The sequence below is a fragment of the Ochotona princeps genome, chromosome 16, assembly GCF_030435755.1.
Source record: "Ochotona princeps isolate mOchPri1 chromosome 16, mOchPri1.hap1, whole genome shotgun sequence".
NCBI lineage: Eukaryota > Metazoa > Chordata > Mammalia > Lagomorpha > Ochotonidae > Ochotona > Ochotona princeps.
The window spans coordinates 16478768-16493433 of record NC_080847.1 but is presented as its reverse complement, the minus strand read 5'-3'; the positions used below and the strand labels follow the sequence as shown (position 1 = coordinate 16493433).

The window sequence follows — 14666 nt, the reverse complement described above, 5'->3', positions numbered from 1 at the left end:
GACAGTTAATACTACAAATGACCCAAGGGGAAATTGGGGATGTTTTTAAATTATGAGAAGCAATCTACTGATTTTAAAGTAGGCTTCAATTATTCAACTTATATTTCAAACTCTAGGGCAATCACTTAAGGAAAACAAAAAGAGGTACAATAATATCTAAAGTGTGAAGACATAAACTGAAATAAATGACAGGGTATCAATTACTAAAAGTAACAAATTTGGTAGTCTGACTGTATTAGTAATCACATTAAGTTGTCTTAAATAAACCAGTTGAAACAGATATAGCCAAAGTGGATCAGAAAACAAGACCAAACTGTATGTTATCCAAATGAAGCTAAGTTCAATATAAATACATATAAAATTAAAAGTAAAAATGTAGAGAAACATATGCCACATAGGCCTAATCTAAATAAACTGGAAATTGCTATGTTCATTTAAGAGAATACCAGAGTAACAAAAATGACCAGAAAGAAGGCGGTGTACTACATAACGATAAAGAGGCCAATACTGGGAAGACAAAATAACCCTAATGTGTGTGAACCTAACACAAAATGTCCAAACACATGAGATACAAACTGATAGAATTACAAGGAAAAATGGAAAAATTCATCATTACAACTGAATACTTCAACATCCTTCTGTCATAAAGCTAGATCCAACAGATGGAAAATCAGTAAGGATATACTTAAATTCCACTAGGTAGAAAATCAGTAAAGATATATTTGAATTCTACAACGCCATCTATTTGTTGAACCGACTGGTATCTACAGACTGCCTCATCCAACAACACATTGCATCTTCCTCCCAAGCTCATATGGAACATTCACCACTCACCAAGAAGGACCACGCTCTGCCCCGTAAAACACATCTTAACAAATGTAAAAGAGCAGAAATCACAATCAATAACAGAAAGACAGATGAGAAGTAGAGAAACCAGGACAGTGTTTTGGTGTTTTGGGAAAGCCAGTTGAAAAGCTGAAATCCTTTAATGGGCAATGGTTTGTGTCCCAGTTGCTGCTGTTTTGAGCCACCTCTCTGTTAAGGGCCTAGAAAAAGCAGCAGAAATGGCCCAAGTCCTTGGCCCCATGCCATCCATGCAGTAAACCCAGATGAAAGTCCTGGCTCCTGGACTGGGCTTTGGACTGGCCCAGTGTCGGACATTACAGCATCTAGATAGTGAATCAGAAGATGGAAGCATACTCCTCTCTTCCTCTATGCCTCTTTCTCTAACTTTTTTTAAAAAGGCAAAAAAAAAAAAACAAAAAAAAAACCCAAAACAAAACAAAGCAAAAAATGTACTTTTAAATAGCACAGTAGTCTAGAAGAAATATCAAGAGATTTTAAATTTGTTTTACTTAAACAAAAATGATGATGAGTTCTAAAAATTTGTGAATGTAGTGACTAAATTTCTAGAGTGAAGGTTATGGCACTGAATGCTCATGCCAGATAATAAAAAATTAAAACCAATAATCAAAGTTCACATCTTAAAAAAACACACATACAAAAAGAAGAGCAAATTTAATCCATGGTAAACAGAAGAAGAGAAGTAATAAGAATTAGAGGAGAAATCAATGGAATTTAAAATGAGAAATCAATAAAGAAAGTCAACACAAGTAAAAGCTGGCTCTTTGAAAAGATTAATAAAATTGAAAAGTCTTTAGCCAAGTTAAGCAAAGAATGACACACCACCTAAGCAACCATTACCAAAAATGAGAGAGAAGGCATTGTTACACATGGACTTTGACAGATCACATTATGAACAACTCTGTGCTCTCAATGGACCAATTTCTTCAAAGATACAACCTGCCAAAGCTTACACAAGAAATATTACACAAGAAATAATATCATACAAATAGAACTATATCTGTTAAAATCAAATCAAGAATTAACATCTTCCCCACATAGAAAACAAGAAATCTACTGGGCTCATAGTAAATTCTATGAAATTTTTATGGCCAGAATTATACAAACTCTGAAATCTCTTACAGAATATTGAAGCAGAAAAAAAAAGTTTTGAACTTATACAATGAGGTAATTATTACCCATTAGCAAAACCAGACAAGTTATTAGGCACGGTGTGATAGCTTAACGGCTAAGTCCTTGTGTTACAACCGCCAGGATCCCCTATGGGTGCTGGTTTGTGTCTCAGCTGCTACATTTCCCATCCAGCTCCCTGTGTATGCCCTGGGAAAGTAGTAGAGGATGGCCCAGTCAGCTGGGACCCTGCAACACCTGGAAAACCCAGAAGCTACTGGCTCTGACTTGAGATTTGCAGCCCTTTGGGAGTGAATCAGCAGATGGAAGATTTTTCTCTCGCTCTTTCCTTCTCACCGTAAATTTAATCTACCTTTTCAATCAAATAAATACATCTTTTTTTAAAAAATAAGGAATAAAATGCAAACAAATATCCCCATATCTCTAAATAACACAACTGAAAAAAATCTTCAAAAAATCATTAGTAAATAAAATCAGCTGTGTACAAAAAAAGAATTATCTACCACAACAACTGTGATTTATGCCAGGTAGGCATTTGGAAAGTCAATAAATACAATACATCATAAAAATTATAAAAAGGAAAAAATGCATGATGCATCAATGCTTACAGAAAATGAATTTAAGAAAACTCAATACATAGTCATCATAAAATATTCTCAGAAAATAGGAATGGAGATGAAGAATTTCAACTTAAGAGAATCTGCAAAAAACATCTTAAACTAATGGATTAATGGTTTAAAGATGGAAGCTTTTCTGTGTTCTGAGAACAATGCAAAGCTGATCCCTCTGAAACCTGCTTTTCAACCCTGCACTGGAAATTCTTTCCAATGATCAGAGTAAGACAAGAAAAAGTAATAAAAACTATACAGATTGGGAAGGAAGAAATACAATCTGTGATTACATATTATGAGATTGATCAGCACAGAAATCCAGAAGCAATCAATAAAAATCTTTGGTAAATTATAGCAAGTTTGCAAAATGCAAGGTTAATACGCAAAACTCAGTCACTTCAAACAGCAAGTAAAATTGGAAGCTATAATACATTTTCATTTACATTGGCACCTTTCACAATGAAATACTAAGGTATAATGCAACAAAATATTACAAGATACATATGAGGAAAAGTATAAAAATTCTAACAAAATATATTTTAAAAACAATAAATGCAGATTTATTTCATCTTATGGATAGCATTTGCAAAATTAATGAAATTTCAATTCTTCCATTTCAATTTTTGAACATAATATCAAGTAAAATGTAGCAAATTATTGCTTTGTGAATATTGACAAATAATTTGCTAAGCTCATATGTAGAATTCATTCAAAGAGTTAAAATAATCAATCTTACTTAAAAAGAGATGATTAAAAATCTAGGGACAGACACTACCTGGCTTCAATCATCAAGACAGTGCAAGCTTTGGTGAATGAGCAGAGAAATTGATGGAGCAGACTGGACATCTGGAATTAGACCCACATAAACAGAATCAAGTCATCCTTGACAAAAAGTAAAGGCAACCAGATGGAGCAAAGATAGTCTTTTCATAAAATAGTGTAGGACTTGGACAACTACATCCAAATTAAGGTATAAACAGATTTTAGAACTTTAACCAGATTAACTCAAAATGAACCAACCTAAATGTAAAATGCAAAAACTGTAAAACGCCTAGGACCTGGCACGCTAGCCTAGAGGCTGAAATCCTCACCTTGCCTGCACCAGGATCCCATGTGGCTACCAGTTCTAATCCCGGTGGTCCCGATTCCCATCCAGCTCCCTGCTTGTGGCCTGGGAAAGCAGTCAAAGATGACCCAAGGCCTTGAGACCCTGCACCCGCATGGGAGACCCAAAAGAGGTTCCTGGCTCCTGGCTTTGGATCGGTGCAGCTCTGGCCATTGAAGCAGCATGGGGGAGTGGATCTTCAGATGGAGGATCTTCCTCTCTGTCTTTCCTCCTCTTTGTATATCTGACTTTCCAAGAAAAAAATTTTAAAAATCTTTTTAAAAATGTATAAAACTGCTTGAAGATTAAATAATGAAAACCTTACATCTACACCAAAAAACACATGGAAAAGATAGGGTGGGTTTAATTAAAAATTTAAAAAAAAATTCTGTCCTATGAAAGACAATGCAAGCGAATGAGGAGACAATTTATGGACTGTTTGAAAATAGTTGCAAGAGACCCATCAGATAAAGGACTTCTGACCAAAACACAGAAGAAATTCCAAAGCTCAACAATAAAGAAAAAAATGACCTGAACAGACACTTCATCAAAGAAGATACAGAGATGGATAACAAAAATCACACATGAAAAGATGCTCACCACACATGTCATTAGGGAACTGCAAAGTGAAACAGTGAGTTGCTACCACACACCTATTAGAATTGTGCAAATCCAACACATTGACAACAACAAAAGCTGGCAAATCAGTGTGACAAAGGAAACCCCATTTTCTGTAGATAGAAATCCAGAGCGGTGCAGCCCCCTAAGACAGCTGGGCAGTTCATTACTAGACTAGACACGCCCTTGCCACTTGATCCTGCACTCAAGAACCTTTGTATCTTTCCAAATAATTGGAAAATCATATATACACAGAAATTATACAAAGGAACTTGTAGCTGCCTTGTTTATAATATGAAAGCAACCACGATGGATACTCTGCAGCAGAAGACAAGATAAACTGCATTATATCTATTTACTTTATCACATGTAATAATATCCCATGCCAAAGTGAAGCTACAAAGCCATAAGACCAGGAAAAGTCTTAAATACATATTACTAAGTGAAACAAAAAGCATCTGAAAATGTGACACATTATTTTCATCTCTATGATATTCTAAAACAAGCAAAGCCAAGAATGGACACAGTTAAAGGATCAGTGATTTTTCAGGATTTAGAAAGGAGGGAGGGGCAACTGGACAGAGCACAAAGGATATGTTTTTTTTAGGATTTTATTTTTATTGCAAAGTAAGATATACAGAGAGGAGGAGAGACAGAGAAGAAGATCTTCCATTTGCTGATCCACTCCCCAAGTGACCACAATGGCTGGAGCTCAGCCAATCTGAAGCCAGGGGCCAGGAATCTTTTCTGGGTCTCCCATGCGGGTGCAGAGTCCCAAGGCTTTGGGCCATCCTCAACTGCTTTCTCAGGCCACAGGCAGGGAGCTGGATGGGAAAAGGGCTGCCAGGACTAGAACCAGTGCCCATATGAGATCCCTGAGCATGTACAAGGCAAAGACTTTAGCTGTCAGGCTACCACACTGAGCCCTCACAAAGGATTTTAAATGTAACAAAATCAATCTGATGCCTTTTTGTATAACACTATGTGATAAAGCATGTCACTTACCCACCTAGAAGGAATATCTTTTTTTTTTCAATCTATGTCATTTTGCCTTTTAGATACAGCCAGAAATTATTTTAGCTCACTTGGGAAATCTCAAGCACTGCCTTACTTTTTCAATCCTTTTATTTAAAACAAGACCATTAAGTCATCAGTTCAAATAATAATGTCACTTATTTTGATGTGGGCAGAAATCATACCATACTCCTATGACAAAATTAGCAATATGATTAAAATAGATTTGTATGTGCATACAGATATGCCTGACTATATGAGAACAGTATTCATTTTTGCTTTATGTGTATATTATGAACACACACACAAGTTTATGCATAATTTGGAAAATATGGGGTTGGGATGAAGTCATCTGTATCAGAGAAAGAACAAAAAACAAAGTTTAACATATTGACCAATCTGCAAAGAGCACACATACACAAATGTAGTCCATCTTGGAAAGCAAAAATGGTACTTTCTTGCCTCTAATGGCCAGATAATGGCCATTATTGGCAACAATGTAAATGAAAAGAAAATAAAAAGAGGCATTTTTATGCACTGTCCATTAAGAGCAGTGTGCATATAAACTCATGAACTTGGAAAATAAATAAACAGACTGGTTGCTAAACAAAAGCTTCATTTCATTTCCTGTCCTATCGATGGATTGTTTGTCATTAAGAAGACAGAATTGTTTAAGCTGTCCTGAGGGAAAAATTTAAAGTGGGATGAAAGGAATCCAGTGGTATATGCAGACCTGAGCAAATTTTAAATAATTGCTGTTGCAGCCTAAAGCCAAAGAGACTGCGTTGAGTAATGGCCCATCAGACAGTGAACAGGGCCTTCTGGAAGAAGGCACCATGTGCCCAAGGTCACACATCATAAAACCCCATGACTTCATCCCTTAGGCAAAGATGGCCTAGTGGTTCAATTACCAGTTTGGAGGTCTGTATCCCCAACCAAAGTGACTGGGTTTAAGCCTAGCTCTGTCGCTGATTTTGATTCCTGTTAATGTGCACCTGGTGAGGTAACAGGTAATGACCCAAGCAGTTGAATAACTGCCACATGTCTGGGAAGGTAGAACTGAATACACACCCCATGATTTGGACCTGGCCCTGTCTTGCCTGTTGTGGGCAACAAGGAAGAAGAGAAGTGGATAAGAACTCTACCTATATGTTTCTCTCTGGATTTAAAAAAAAAAACAATAACAAAACTAAATATTTTTTAAATATGAAGAAATCTATACCTTTACCATGTGAATAAATGACCCATAAGACCTGTATATTCTCATTACCACTTTCTCATATGTTCTCCTTATACAGTTTAATTTCCCTATCTGTGGATTATACACCTGTGGATTCAAGCAATCACAGATTGAAATTATCTTTAAAACTTGAGTCTGTATGGAACATGTCCAAACCTATTTTTCTCCTCATTATTCACCATACCATACAGTATTATAACAGCATTTATATTGTATTAGGTGTTATATATCATGCAGAGACGATGTAAAGCCTGGACTAGAGGGGCTGGGGGTTGGGACAGACACATGAGTTGCCTGCATGCCATACCAGGGTTCCTACATAACTGTCCTACCTCTGCTCATGATCCATTTTCCTTCTGATGTAATCCCTGGGAGGCAGGCAATGGATCGAACACTAATGACCCACATGTGAGAAATGATTAAGCTCCAGATTTCTGATTTTTGGACTGGCCTAATTTTGGGTGTTGCAGGCATCTGGGAAGTGAATTAACAGATGGAAGATCCCTCTGTCTCTCCCTTTTCCTATCTCTCTAATGAAAAATTAAATTAATTGTTGTTGGGAAATTATTACTTTCTATTGCTATAATGTTGATGATTGGCCACTATCTTGAAGTTCACTGTATGTGAGTTGAGCCGACATACTCTTGTTTGATTGCTGTTGATGAACTTTGCCTAGTTTTATGCTGAACTATGATCTTGCTTTTTGTTTGTTCAACTCTTTATTCATTGGTGCGTGAAGTCTTTGACTGTAATACAAATTGGATAGATGCTATCTCAAAAATTTTAAAAAATAATGTATTTAAAAATGAAGAATTCCTCAAAACCTAAATAAATTAAAAATAGGAGAATGTGGATGGGTTACATGTAAATACAATGTCACTTAATTCTTTATAATTTATATGTCTGTGTTTTTACTTAAGATTTATTTATTTCTATTGGAAAGGATGATTCACAGAGAGAGGAGAGACAGAGGGAAAGATCCTCCAGCCTCAGGCTCATTCCCCAAGGAGCCACACGACTGGAGTTGAGCAGATACAAAGCCAGGAGCCAGGAGCCAGGAGCCAGGAACCAGGTGCCAGGAGCCAGGCACCAGGTGCCAGGAGCCAGGAGCTTCCTCCATGTCTCCCAAGTGGGTGCAGGGTTTCAAGACCTCAGACTGTCCTTGACTACTTTCCCAGGCCACAAGCAGGGAGCTGAAAGGGAAGAGGAGCAACCGGGATATGAACCAGCACCCACACGGGATCCCAACACATGCAAGGCCAGGACTTCAGCCACTAGACTACTGCACCAAGCCCCATTTTTAAAATTATTTGAGAAGGAGGTACAGTGAGAACAATAGGCAGGGAGAAGAAAGAGGTGGAATTCCCAGTTTAGGGATTCACTCTGTAAATGCGCTCAATGGCTTGGACTGCAGCTAAGACTTGAGAACACAAACAGGTCTTCCACGTGGACATCAGGAAACTCCTTATTTTGAGCCAACACTGCTACCCTTCAGGATCTACACTGGAGGGAATGTGGAGTCAAGAGCACATGCCAGGAATCAAATTCAGGCATTCCAGTCTTGGATGTGGTCATCTTAAGCACTAGATCCGTCCCTTCTAGGCCATTTTATATCAGGGAATTGAGATTTTCGTTACATGGGGATTGAGGAGGTAGTTAATCCTTCCGCTGTAGTTGTATAAAGGGGCTTCATCCAAATGTATCATTCACTCATTCAGCCACAGCCAAATCTTATTTTTGAACACAAAAGGTTAAGTCCATTAGCTGCCGACTGGTCCTCACTGTGTAAGCAGGAAGCTCTAAAATTCCATTCTTAATGTTCTCCAATTGGATGAGCAGGACAAAAATTCTCTCTGGTTGGACATATCTTACTCCCTAGCTCTCTCTCTCCCTCTCTCTTGCTATCCAATCCTTCGTTAGAAGGACTCAGCTTGCACAGTACAAGAGGACATATTTAACGCTGGGTGCACAGCCATTAGGGACCATATCCCAGACCTCAGTTGTTCCCTTCTTAATTGAAGTGGGGGTTTTGAAATGTTTGCTGTGGCTTTCTCTGAAGTTGCAGCTGACCAGTTTCCCCTTTCAAACCTTTAATTTGTCAGTAAAATTGTCCAGTTTTCTTACTACCACTTGGGGTTTATTATCCTGCTGCGACTGTGGAATGCCTGTGAGCAATGCCTGTTTTTGCAAGAACTCCCTTAGCCAACATTTGGGATATTTCTGGGAGCTGCTTCTTAAGAGATGGATGTGTGATTTTCTTCAAGTGCACCTCAGTACCTGAGCAATTTGAGTTTCAGTGTTTATATTCTTGATGGCTTAGAATATGTGCTGTTTGCTACCAAACAGATGCAGCTGAGTACAATGTAAATGTGCATTATGAAAAAAACTATGTATGGGTTTAAAAAATATCTCACACCAAAATAATCTTATCTTTAATATCATTTCCAGAAACTTTGAAACATTTGCATATCAGTATACTAGGCTTAAATCACTACTTTACCTCTGGTACAAATAATGATTATTTCTTGACCTTTGAGAAGAATGCTATCTAATAGTTAGAGATTTCGTGTTCAACTTCACCCTTCCATGCTAGCTTGTAAACCCAAAGAACCACCCACACACAGAAACTACAATTATTCAGAAAGTTTGGCTCAGGCATTTCTCTTCCACTATCAGTTTAGAATTTCCTAAGAAACTCCTCTGTAATATTGCTGATTCCTGAAGCTCTCCTCCCTAAATCTCTAATAGTTGGTGGGTGAGGCTGAGTCTGGTTACCAAATCAATTGCCTCGACAATGCAAGCCAGTCTGACAACTTATCCTAAACATGTTTATTACTGTTCAGTACAAGGTGACCCAGTCCACAAGGGAATCAGAGTCAACGGGATGTTTAGCAACTCCATTGCTTGCTCTGCAAAAGGAGCTAACACTGGGGTAGGTGAGGAGCAGCAGGAGCACAGATTACTGTGTCCAAGCTATACACAAGTGTGAACTACAGTTAAAGAGCCTACACATGGCCCAAGTCCTCAACCAAGGAAACAAGTTCTCAAGGCACACATAGGCTACAGCACTCAAATGTGAGTATAGCTGCTGAGTTGTATAATCAAGGGTTACAGTAGGGCTGCCTTCTTATCAGCTCAAAGATGCTATACATGACACAAAGAACCAGGAAAAGAAATAGTGAAGAAGACTTAGATCTAGCACCTAGTGACCATGCCTTATCCTCCAGAAATCATTTCAGTTCTTTGCAGTAATCTACTCATGGATGCAACCGTGCAAGGATCTTTCCACATTCACTTGTCAAAAATTCACTTTGGCTGAGATTGCCTGAGTGTCTCCTGTATACAAGTATATTGTAAGTACAGTAGGAAAAGAGGAAAATGCAGATTCCTTAGCCCATAATGATCATTTTCTCCAGAGACAGAGAAATATCTCTGGAGTAAGGCTCCTGCTGCAGGGACACTCTGATCTGTGGCCCATGCAAGTCACGTCCTTCTCCAAGCCTCTATTTCTTCACCCACACAACAAAGTTGATGCAGCCTGTTTCTCAGCACTGTTGGTATAATTTCACACAAACAACTGACATGTAGAAGTTGCTCAGTAAGCATTAGCTTCCTTCTCCTCCATTACCCACCAGGAAAGTAAGCTACTGGGCACTGCCCTTTGAGAAATGGGAAATGGGCAATGCGGGGATAATAAATTCTGACATCTGCTTGTTGGATCCGTTATCTGTGCTTGGAGGCAGTGTGTTTATTGAGACAAGGTAGATTTGCAGTGATGCATTATTAATAGTTTGTGATACGTTCTGGGTGATGGATATCTACCCCCGAGACAGACAGCGTCAGCTGCATTCTCTCTTGGGGAAAACAACAGCATCAAGCCAGAGCAGACAGCTCCAAGCGAAAAGGGAACAACAACAACAAAAAACTGAAAAACTTCAGACAGCAATTACAGTCCATATTGTTTTTCATTGGATTAATACAAGTATTTTTGCTACTTCCCATCCCAACAACATTATGCATCTTTTGCCTGTAATTTGTAACATTTGTGTTCAGCTGTTCTTACTAGCATAGACACTGCATGGAAAGATTTTTGAAATATTCTTTTGTTGTCATTGCTTTATGTTAAAATTAGACTTACAGCACGTTGCTACGTGCTTTGTTTTCTGTGCAAGGTGTAACAAGCTTGCCTGTCAAGACTGGGGAGTCTCTGCAGTACCACAGCACAGGGTGATTTTACAACACAGACACCCAGAATTATGCTAAAGAATCATGTCTCTTTTTATTGTTGGAAAGTCAGATATACAGAGAGGAGGAGAGACAGAGAGGAAGATCCTCCATCTGAAGATCCACTCCCCAAGTGTTCACAACGGCCAGAGCTGCCTTGACCTGAAGCCAAAAGCCCGGAGCTTCCTCTGGCTCTTCCAAGTTGGTTCAGGGTCCCAAGGCTTTGGGCCATGCTCATCTGCTTTCCCAGGCCACAAGCAGGGAGCTGGCTGGGAATCAGGGCCACCGAGATAAGAACTGGTAGCCACATGGGATCCTGGTGCGTGCAAGGTGAGGACTTCAGCCTCTAGGCTAGTGTGCCAGTCCCAGAGTCATGTCCTTTTAAAGATAACTAAGAGAATAACGTACCCTGAGAGATTGAAGAGATCATTGATTCTTATCCTTACTAGTTTACAGATGGGGTAAAGTGGAAGGACTGTGCTAAGAATTATGTTACAAATGAGAGGCTTGAGAAAGGGTAAGAGTTTGGGAGTTTGGCAGCACAAGCTGGGACTGGATCTAGTTTCATAGATATGCACAGTATGTATGATCCTGAAAATATAAGCAAGCATACATCACTCCCCCATTCCACATTAATGCCTCTTAATTTGCTCTGTGAGTACAGTAATATCAGTTAAGGTGTGAAACGTTCATTTATCCCTATTTGGACAGATGGAGCTAGTGGAAGAATATTATACTTGGAATCCAGATAGTTGCATTCCTCCTGTCATGCAGGAGAGACCTAACTTCTGATTTTGTCACTGGGAAGATTTAATAACAATGTTTTCCTCCAAAGAGATGATTTTTATTTCTGTGACTCCTTCAATGCATTACTTGTTGGGTACTCACCAATTGCCTAGTAAAGTCTATGTGCTATTGTACTACAAAGTGAAATAAAATGTGGTCTCTTCATTTTAGGGCTTTCAATTGTCACATAGGATCTGCTCAGATTCTAAAATTCTGGTTTTTATATTCCTATCAGCTGAGATTATTTTAGCATGATAGTTTTTCACCTTTTGAGATGAACTAAAAGGAATGGTGTGCCCATTTATCTTGAAGAGATAAATGTCATTAAAAGGCCTAGGCTTGGCTTTGTGGAAGTTAATAACAGAAGTGATTTCATTGGGAGATCCCTATCCCCGAAATTCTATACATTTTAGAATCCAGGCAGGGTTGGCATTATGGCACCATTTATGATACCTGCATCCAATATAGGAGTCCTGCTTCAAGTCCTGGCCACTGTGCTTCCGGTCCCACTTCCTAGTGTACATGCAGAGTTGTAGAAGATGACCCAATTATTGACTCTCTACCACCTATGTAAGACACCAGGATGGAGTTCCTGGTTACTGGATCATAGGGTTGCTCTGACACAGACCTGACTATTATAGCGGTCATTTGGCGAGCAAAGCAGTGGATGGAAGATCTCTACTGACCCTCATCACTCCTTTTTACATACATACATCTTTTAAAAAATGAATTAGGGCATTTAGTTACTATTTCCTTTAATTTTCCTCTCATTTTTCCATCCTTTGATTCCTCCCAAGCAGTCATGGCTTCTGACCCGGATGTTGACATGGTAAGAATCTGTCTCTACTTACGCAGCCCTTGGTCTAGGTGGAAAAAGGATTTACTCTGGGCCCAGTTTGGAAGGGAGGGCATGGACAGCACTAATCTTACCTAAAAGGTTGATATCTCAAACAACATAACAGGATAGTGTCACCCTCTGTGATATGACAGTCTAAGATATTAATTTATAACTGACTGTTATATTTATGGTGTGATGATTGAGGCATGTTGTTTTTATCATTTATTTTATTTATCTGAATGCCAAGGTTATGGTTAGGGTTGGGGCAGAAACATAGCCAGAGAAATCTTTCGTTTGCTGATTCATATATCAAATGACAACTGTTTCTGGGCCAGTCCAAAACCAGGAGCCAGGAAGTTCACCTGGGTTGCTCATGCAGTTGCTCATGCAGATGCCAGAAGCTTAGGTGCGTGGGCTATCTTTCGCTGCTTGCCCAGGAACATCAGCAAGGAGGTAGATGAGAAGCAAAGCAACTGAAACTTGAACTGGCACTGCTATGCGATTTTTTTTTTATCAAAGGTGGTGGCTTAACCCCCTGTTCCATAACACTGGCTCAAGGATATATTTTACTTATGAAGATGGTTTACATTGCGAGTGGGATTCTCTTTAATATCATGCCTTATGAAGGCTTCATTCTAAGATTATAAACTTTTCCTGCATATATATGTGCAAGTATGTATAATGAGTTGTTATATGTTGCAGAGACATTGATTAATGCACCATCACTCTTTCACTCTTCTAGATGGAACATGTTAGTATGATACAGCTTCCTAGGCCAGGCGCAATAGCCTAGTGGCTAAAGTCCTTGCCTTGCATGTACGAGGATCCCATATGGGCTGCTCCACTTCCCTCCCAGCTCCCTGCATGCGGCCTGGGAAAGCAGTGGAGGATGGTCCAAAGCCTTGGGGCCATGTACCTGTGTGGGAGACTCACAGGAGGCTCCTGGCTCATGGTTTCGGATCTGCTCAGCTCCAGCTGTTGCGGTCACTTGGGGAGTGAACCATCTGATTGAAGATCTTCCTCTCTGTCTCTCTTATCTTTATAAATCTGCCTTAAAATGAATAAATCTTAAAAACAAAAGTATCTCAGGCCCAATGTGGTAGCCTAGCAGCTAAAATCCTTGCCTTGCACATACCAGAATCCAATATGGGCGCCAGTTTGTGTTCTGGCAGCCCCATTTCTCACCCAGCTCCCTGCTTGTGGTCTGGGAAAGCAGTCAAGGACAGCCCAAAGCCTTGGGACCCTGCACCTGCATGGGAGACTTGGAAGAGTTCCTTGCTCCTGGCTTTGGATCGGCACAGCTCCAGCCTTTGTGGCCACTTAGAGAGTGAATCATCAGATGGAAGATCTTTCTCTGTTTCTCTTCTCCTCTCTGTATATCTGACTTTCCAATCAAAATAAAATAAATCCTTTTTTTGTTTTAAAGATTTTATTCATTTTATTACAGCCAGATATACACAGAGGAGAGACAGAGAGGAAGATCTTCCGTCCGATGATTCACTCCCCAAGTGAGCCGCAACGGGCCAATATGTGCCGATCCGATGCGCGCCAATCCGATGCTGGGAACCTGGAACCTCTTCCGGGTCTCCCACATGGGTGCATTGTCCCAATGCACTGGGCCGTCCTCAACTGCTTTCCCAGGCCACAAGCAGGGATCTGGATGGGAAGTGGAGCTGCCGGGATTAGAACTGGTGCCCATATGGGATCCCGGGGCTTTCAAGGCGAGGGCTTTAGCCACTAGGCCACGCTGCCGGGCCCAATAAATCCTTTTTTTAAAGAAAAAGTACCACCTCTCAACTTCATCTTTTGATATAAACATTATATCTTTCCTATCATATCATGACTTACTCTACAGTTTTGATGCTTGTTCCCTCCAAATTCACATTGGAGTTTGTCATTATGGCAGTATAAAGAGATGTCTAGACCACGATTCCACTGTCTTGATTTCTGCTGGGTAGTGACACAGCCAGAGTCCCTTATTAGATGCTAGCACCCTCACACTGAACTTCCCAGCTTCCAAAGCTGGCAGCTAGTAAGTTTCTGTTCATTATTCCAGTGTCAGGTGCAGTGTTTTGTTACAGCAACACAAAGCAAACTAAGACATTTACTGATTAAAGAGTTTATATAATCTGGAAAAACTATTTGTTGAATATTTAGAGAATGAAATTCATGGAGTTTGTTTATAGTATCCTTTGGTTGATCTGACTATGGCTTTTCTGAAGGAAGATATGTTCT

General features: G+C 39.6%; 1 long non-coding RNA gene across 2 annotated transcripts in view; it reads right to left on the bottom strand.

Annotated features, from left to right (window-relative positions):
* The window catches only part of LOC131482281 (uncharacterized), a 137824-nt gene that overhangs the window by 26352 nt on the left and 96806 nt on the right, over positions 1–14666 (bottom strand). The gene's annotated exons all lie outside the window — the stretch shown is intronic.